This window comes from Leucoraja erinacea, chromosome 19 (assembly GCF_028641065.1).
Source record: "Leucoraja erinacea ecotype New England chromosome 19, Leri_hhj_1, whole genome shotgun sequence".
In the NCBI taxonomy this organism is placed as follows: Eukaryota; Metazoa; Chordata; class Chondrichthyes; order Rajiformes; family Rajidae; genus Leucoraja; species Leucoraja erinaceus.
This window is the reverse complement of record NC_073395.1, coordinates 16,754,371-16,762,710: the sequence shown is the minus strand read 5'-3', so window position 1 is coordinate 16,762,710 and position 8,340 is coordinate 16,754,371.

Here is an 8,340-nt window from a genome sequence, read left to right as displayed (position 1 = left end):
TTCAATATTTTAATAAAGGAGGAAGAGAGAAAGCAGGAACTACAGACCAATCAGAGCATAGTGGATGAGAAAATGGAAACGGGACATGTACAAAATTTCAGTGGGATTGACCATAATCAATTTGAATTTATGAAAGGGACATTACATTTGACTATTTATTAGATCTTGTGGTTAGCCTTTTGAGGTGTTAACTTACAGAGAAGTTAATGCAGAATCAAAGTAGTGTTTTTGGACTTCAAGGAACCTTCAATAAAACATTATTAAAAGTGTGGTTGGATAATGTACTCTCTGGCTCAGTTGGGAATCTGTTTACAGAAAGAAGAGTTCAAATTAATTGGTCATTTTCTGGTTGAGAGAGTGATAAAAAAGGGTTCTGTTGGGATCAGTACTGGCTCCCTAACCATTCAAATCTCAATCAATGATTTGGGTGGGGGAAGCTCGTGTACCAATTCAGCAATGAAGCTTCCACAGTACTCTTGTGTAGGAAAGGCTGATCCAAAGCTGAATGACTGTGTGGCTGTGAAAATGATGCAAAGTGATTTAAGGGGATACAAATCTGATTTAAAGCATGGGCAATGATAAGTCTGAAGGAGTGCAGTGGGGAAAAATTTGGTCTTTTTGATAGGAAAATAGAAGGGTATATATTTTTTAAATTACAAAACAGTTCAAGGTTCTGGTTAGTATTTTACACAAGTCATTGAAAGTTAACAGATGTTGTAAAATATATGTTTTCTTTATTTACAAGAGGATTTTTGTTTGAGACTAAAGCCACCTTGCTCCAATTATAAAGGACTCTTCTGATGGTTCATCTGCGATATAATGTACAGATCTGGTCTACGGAAGGATGTACTGGTGAAAGAGGAAGAGTCGCAAAGATTCACCAGATTAATTCCTGGGTTTCCTGGAATTAATTCCTGGAAGATTTGTCATATAAAGAGAGAATAAAGAAACGGGTGTCTATTCTTGTGTGCAAAAGATTGAGAGGTGACATTGAAATATGGAAAATTCTTATGATGCATGCGAGGGTAGATGTGAAGGATAAACAAGCCAATACCCAATAAGGCCCTAATTGCAGTTGGGCAGGCCTTGCCCTTCTCATGCCTGACACCAAACCCCTGAAGCAGATACCCTATTTCAACCTCTGTCAAAGAAAGAGATTGCCAAGGGAAATAGTTCAAGACTGCTTAAAGCCTCTTTGAAAAATGCAACATCCTGATAGATACTTGACATTCCTAGCCAGCAACCAATCAAGCTGGAGGAGCAGGAGTCGGGATGCTGTTGAGAACCTCATACATATGCCTTGGAAGAACACAGAAGCCTTGTGTAAATAGCAGAAGGAGCAATGTATCCACTCACCTGCCTCATCAGGTATCTTCTGCTGAATCTGGGGTAAGAGCATGTTGGTTCACACATAGGCTCATCGATTACCGGAGTAGAAGCAAGACATCAATACAGATGGACCTCCAAAGATAACTTCCAAATAGCTCTTTCTAATGCACTTTTGTTAAATCATATCTCGGCCAAATAAAATTAGGCTCCCTCCAATTTAAAACTTTTGCTCCTGTTTTATTTTATTTAAATTAGACTGAGTAACTCCAAAAGATTCTCTCGCGTGAGTATCCCTGACCATTACTAGTAGAGAAGAAACACTTAGAATAGCAATGAGTACATCAAGTCCCTTTGTTCTGAACCTGTACAACTACAGTGTAAAGAAAGCATATTATCCCTCAAACTACTGACCCATTCACACTTTAAACATCCTTGACCCTTAAGGATGGCCAGTTGATGGCATGGTCGTCTACACCTTCCATCACTTGGCTGATCTTCCTCTTGCGTATGGCATGCACAGCCTAAAGTTGTAGGTCCACTTGTTCTATTTGACCTTGTTCGTGCACGTCGGGTTGGTTGCATTAGTCGGAACAGGGTGGACCACGTGAAGGTTGCAATCTCCCACCCCACTTGGCTGATGATTGAGATAGACTGAGAACACAGTAATTAGCCAGATTGGATTTGTGAAAACATATCTTCCACATTCACAAAGTGCTGGTGGAACTCAGTCTGAAGAAGGGTCCTGACCCAAAACATCGCTTGTCTATTCTCTTCACAGATGCCGCCTGACTCACCGAGTACCTCTAGCACTTAGTGTTTTGCTCAAGATTCCAACATCTGCCATTCGTCTCCATATCTTCCACATGGATGGGTAGATGTCAGTGTTGTAACTATTTGAAAAGCTAAGCTAGAGGCGCAATTAATTCAAAAGAACTTGTCTTCTCGACTATGGTCTGGTCGTTTAGCCAATGTTGTAGCCATTGCACTTTTGCATTTTCTTGATACCTCAACTGTCTTCTATGTTGGTGGGAATAGAGGAAGCCAAGTTATATCATATACAGTGCCCTCCATAATGTTTGGGACAAAGACCCATCATTTATTTATTTGGCTATGTACTCCACAATTTGAGATTTGTAATTAAATTAAATAAATCACATGTGGTTAAAGTGCAAATTGTCAGATTTTATTAAAGGGTATTCTTATACATTTTGGTTTCACCATGTAGAAATTACAGCTGTGTTTATACATGGTCCCCCCCCCCCAATTTCAGGGCACCATAATGTTTGGGACACATGGCTTCACAGGTGTTTAATTGCTCAGGTGTGTTTAATTGCCTCCTTAATGCAGGTATAAGAGAGCTCTCAGCATCTAGTCTGTCCTACATTCATTCCATCACCTTTGGAAACTTTTATTGCTGTTTATCAACATGAGGACCAAAGTTGTGCCGATGAAAGTCAAAGAAGCCATTATGAGACTGAGAAACAAGAATAAAACTGCCAACCTTAGGCTTACCAAAATCAACTGTTTGGAACATCATTAAGAAGAAAGAGCACTGGTGAGCTTACTAATCACAAAGGGACTGGCAGGCCACGGAAGACCTCCATAGCTGATGACAGAAGAATTCTCTCTATAATAAAGGAACACCCCCAAACACCTGTCCGACAGATCAGAAACACTCTTCAGGAGTCGGTTGTGGGTTTGTCAATGACCACTGTCCGCAGAAGACTTCATGAACAGAAATAGAGGCTACATGCAAGATATAAACCACTGCTTAGCCGCATAAATAGGATGGCCGGGTTACAGTTTGCCAAGAAGAGAAAAGAGCAACCACAGTTCTGAAAAAAGGTCTTGTGGACAGATGAGATGAAGATTAACTTAGATCAGAGTGATGGCAAGAGCAAAGTATGAAGGAGAGAAAGAACTGACCAAGTTCCAAAGCCTACCACCTCATCTGTGAAACATGGTGGTGGGGTGTTATGGCCTGGGCATGTATCGCTGCTGAAGATACTGGCTCACTTATCTTCATTGATGATACAACTGATGGTAGTAGTATAATGAATTCTAAAGTGTGTAGACACATCCTATCTGTTCAAGTTCAAACAAATGCCTCAAAACTCATTGGCTGGCAGTTAATTCTACAGCAAGACAATGATCCCAAACATACAAAGGAGTTTTTGAAAGCTAATAAATGGTCAATTCTTGAGTGGCCAAGTCAATCACCCGATCTGAACCCAATTGAGCATGCCTTTTATATGCTGAAGAGAAAACTGAAGGGGACTAGCCCCCAAAACAAGCATAAGCTAAAGATGGCTGCAATACAGGACTGGCAGAGTATCACCAGAGAAGACACCCAGCAACTAGGGATGTCCATGAATCACAGACTTCAAACAAAATACTAAACATGACTACTTTCATTTAAATGTATAAACACTACTGTAGTTTCTACATGATGAAAACTAAATGTATAAAAATGGCCTTTATTAAAATTTGACAATGTGCACTTTAACCACGTTACTGATTTTTTTTCTATTACAAATCTCACATTGTGGAGTATAGAGGCAAATAAATAAATGATGGGTCTTTGTCCCAAACATTACGGAGGGCACTGTATAGGCATGATGTTATTAAACCAAACTAAAAAAAAAAGATTTATGAGGACGTTACTGAAAGGTTCGGGTTATGAGAGGCTGGATCTTTTCTCCTGTGGAGCATGGGAGGCAGAAGGATGACCTTAAAGATTTATAACATCAAAAGCAGCAGAGATAAGCTGGTCACAGTCTTCTCCAGGAATGTGATGTCTAAAATGAAGCCATACTTTTAAGGTGAAGAGGGAAAGATTTATAGGGGACACGAGGGGGGGACCAGTTTCTGGAACAGTTTTTGGAACAAACTGCCAAAGGAAATGGTAGAAAGGAAGAGGTGGATACAATTACAACATTTAAAATATAGTTAGACGGGTGCAAGGTAAAAAAGGTTTGAAGGGATGTGGACCAGGAACAGGCTAGTGGGACTAGCTTAGTTAGATAACTTGGTTAGCATGCCAATTCATCCATGCTACAAAAACGACCCAAAGTAACTCAAGGGGTCAGGCAGCATCTCTGGAGAACATGGTTAAGTGACGTTTTGGGTCGGGACCCTTCTTCAGACTGATTGAGATGGGACGGTAAGAAAGCTGGGGCAAGACAAGGCCTGGCAAGTAATAGTGGGTACAGTTGAGGGGGGTAATGGGTTTGATATGCAGATGGTTAGAGAAAAGCCAGAGATGAAAAGACAAAAGCTGTGGGATAAGGACGGAAGAGTTCCAAATTGTGACACCAGAGGAAGGAATCCTATGGAGGGCACTCATTCTGGCAATGGAGGAAGCCCAGGACAGAAAGGTCAGTATGGGAAGGGGAGTTAAAATGCTTAGCAACTGGGATATCCAGGAGGCCTTGATAGACCGAGTGCAAGTGTTCCCCGTGTCCCACTTTCCGATTTAAAGCAGGGCATCGGGAACACCAGAGGCAGTAGATGCGGTTATTGGAGGTGCATGTGAACCTCTGTCTCACCTGGAAGAAGTGCTGGGGTCCCTGGATGGAAGTGAGGGAGAAGGTGTAGGTGTTACATCTACTGTGGTTGCAGGCAAAAGTACCCGGGGAGAAGGTGGTTTGGTGGGAAGGGATGATTGAACCATGTAGTTGCACAGGGAGCAGTCTCTGCAGAAAGTGGAGAGGGGTGGGGTTGAGATGATGTGACTGGTGGTTAGGATAGATGCAGCCTGACTAGTTAAGTTCCTCCAGCACTTTTTTTGCTCAAGATTCCAGCGTCTGCATTTTTTTTGTCTCTGTTCTGAGTTAGTGGATAGAGAGAAGTGAGAGAGACGGCAGAGCAACCTGAACATGGCATGGGGAAGAGAAGGAAGAAAAGAACAGTGTGTGCGTACGTGCACAAGAGAAGATGTCAAGGTATGAATGGAGGTGAAAGCAGAGGCTGTAGATGCAATGAAGCATTCTCACATTGAGGATCTACCTTATCCAATCTTATAATATATTTTGCGATCTCTTGAATAGAGGACTTAGCAACATAGAAAATAGGTGCAGGAGGAGGCCATTCGGCCCTTTGAGCCAGCACCGCCATTCATTGTGATCATGGCTGATCGTCCCCAATCAATAGCCCGTACCTGCTTTCTCCCCATATCCCTTGATTCCACTAGCCCCTAGAGCTCTATCTAACGCTCTTAAATCCATCCAATGATTTTGCCTCCACTGCCCTCTGTGGCAGGGAATTCCACAAATTCACAACTCTCTGGGTGAAAAAGTTTTTTTCTCACCTCGGTCTTAAATGGCCTCCCCTTTATTCTAAGACTGTGGCCCCTGGTTCTGGACTTGCCCAACATTGGGAAAAAATTTCCTGCATCTAGCTTGTCCAGTCCTTTTATAATTTTATATGTTTCTATAAGATAACCCCTTATCCTTCTAAACTCCAGTGAATACAAGCTTAGTCTTTTCAATTTTTCCTCATATGACAGTCCCGCCATCCCAGGGATCAATCTCGTGAACCTACGCTGCACTGCCTCAATCACAAGGATGTCCTTCCTCAAATTAGGAGACCAAAACTGGGCACAATACTCCAGATGTGGTCTTACCAGAGCCCTGCAGGAGAAGCCTTTCATTATAGGCAGCCATTTCCTAAAATTATGGTGATAACAATGTTTAATAGATTAAACATTATATATTTTTTAAATTTGGAAATTAAAAGCTAGTATGATTATAAATGACCGCAGTGATCTATTGTCATTGAACCCGATTTAAGTAACAACCTTCAGGAAAGGAATTCTGCTGCTCATGCCTCATTGAGCTTCAGTGCCTCCTGACCATAATTTCCCTCAAAAGTCATCAATCGAGCTGGTGTTGGTCACCTGCTGAATCACTTGATATTCAAGAAATACAGAAGGTGAAATGTAAGATTAACAAGCAACACCCACATTCCAAGAATGATTTATTTTTAAAGTTTTGCTTCCATTCTTGGCCCATTCCAGGCTAAGAGATTTATTTTAACTTGCAACCCATGAGTCTAACTGTTTTCCATAATTACATGAACAGCACCTAAAATATGTGGTTTACTCCCATATTCTCTCAATAGGTATCATCCATCAAAACGGAAAATAGCTTGTGGGTGGGGACCATTTTAGCAAGCCAAATGAATTTATTGCTCATGGTATTTAACCTTTTATTGCTTCATAAGACAGATCATATTTACTTTAGACACTGCAACTTGTCAAGCAGGTTTATTCACAAATAGAACAAAAAGAACCGGCAGTATATAGAAATCCCAACATGAGTACCAGATCATCCTTACACATTCACACTAGTACGAGTTCATATTGCCTGTATTACTGCCAAAACCTAAATCACTCTAACAATTGAACCATACCACTTCCTGATGCATTATTAGGATCTTCCATTGTTTTAATGTATTTACAGAATGTAGGTGTCATTGGCCTGGTTAGTTTATTTCATATCCCACTTGCCCTTGTGGTGTTTGTCTTCTCTCTGGAAATAGTTATTTCTGTGAAGAGCAGTTCCTGTTCTCTGAACTTTGATCGCCCAGGGAACGAAGGAGCATACAAAATGTGGTGGACACTGCTTGGTGCATCATAGGTACTGATCTCCCCACCACTGAAGGGATCTATAGGAGGCGCTGCCTTAAAAAGGCAGCCAGCATCAAAACCCCACATCACCTTGACTATGCTCCCATGTCATTCCTACCATTGGGAGGAAGGTATAGGAGTCAAAACCAGGTTCAAGGATAGCTTTCCCCCCAAAAAACACCAGGCTCCTGAACACTACACACTAACCAATGAATTGTCTTTGTCTTTGGTTGCAATAAGGACTTTGGGCTTTTTTGCACTATTATAGTGGTTATCAATGTATTGAATGTTTGATTACATATCACCTACATTTCTTGTGTTTACAGATCTGTTATGCTGTTGCAGGTAAGAATTTGATTGTTCCCTTGTTGGTACCTATGACAGTTAAACATGCTTAAGTGACTTCTTCAGTGCTCTTGTGCCGAATTTTGATCTGAAAACACTGAAAGAATAGCACTATATTTCCAAGGAAGGAAAGTGTATAACAGGCAATAGATTGTGCAAGTATTACTGTTTACATGTCCCTGGTATCTTTGACCTTTTAGAAATAAGAGTTTTGGAGTGTGCTCGTGAAGAAACCTCAGCAGATTGATGTATTACTATCACAGTTAAAAGATATTGATGCATAGGTCAGTGAATTAAATCCAACTTTCATGGCAGCTTTGTTCTGGATGGCTGTGGCCTTTAGCCACCCAGATGATTGAAGAGTACACTATTCCACTCCTGACAATCTGTTTTGCTGGTGGAAAAGATTTCCAGATTTGGCAAATGATTCATCATCACAGGATATTCGGCTTCGGAGCTGTTCACATAATCACAGTAATTATGTGGCTGGTCAAGTTTTGCTCTTTAATCAATGGTGATCCCCATGACTTGATAATGGGGCATTGGTAATGGTAGTGCATTTGAATACCATGCAAGGTGGTTAATTCTGTTACTGAAGATTGTTGTTGAATTTAAATGACTTGCATGTTGCTTGGAACATATCAGTTTTTGCTTGAATGATACTTAGGCTTTCCAGCATGAGGCTAAGCCTCTTCATTTTAAGGCATTTTAAATCCGCTTGCTCCATTATCAACAGACTTCCCTGGTTCTCACTTTACAATGGCAGGAGATTCATCAAAGAGATCGAGAAAACTGCTCAAACTATTCATTTCTTGGTTAACACTCCAAGTAATTTCTATTGAATATATCATATCTTTAAAAGGTCCCATCCTATTTCTGGGTCATTTGCTCCAATCTCCTAAATACATTCTCAGCAATAGGTTACATCACCGAAAGGAACTCGACATGTGTGATCCCATCTTCTCACTCATTGCAATGTCCTCTATCATTCTCATCAACAGCACTTCCCACCCCTCAGCAACTCGAAATGGGACCTC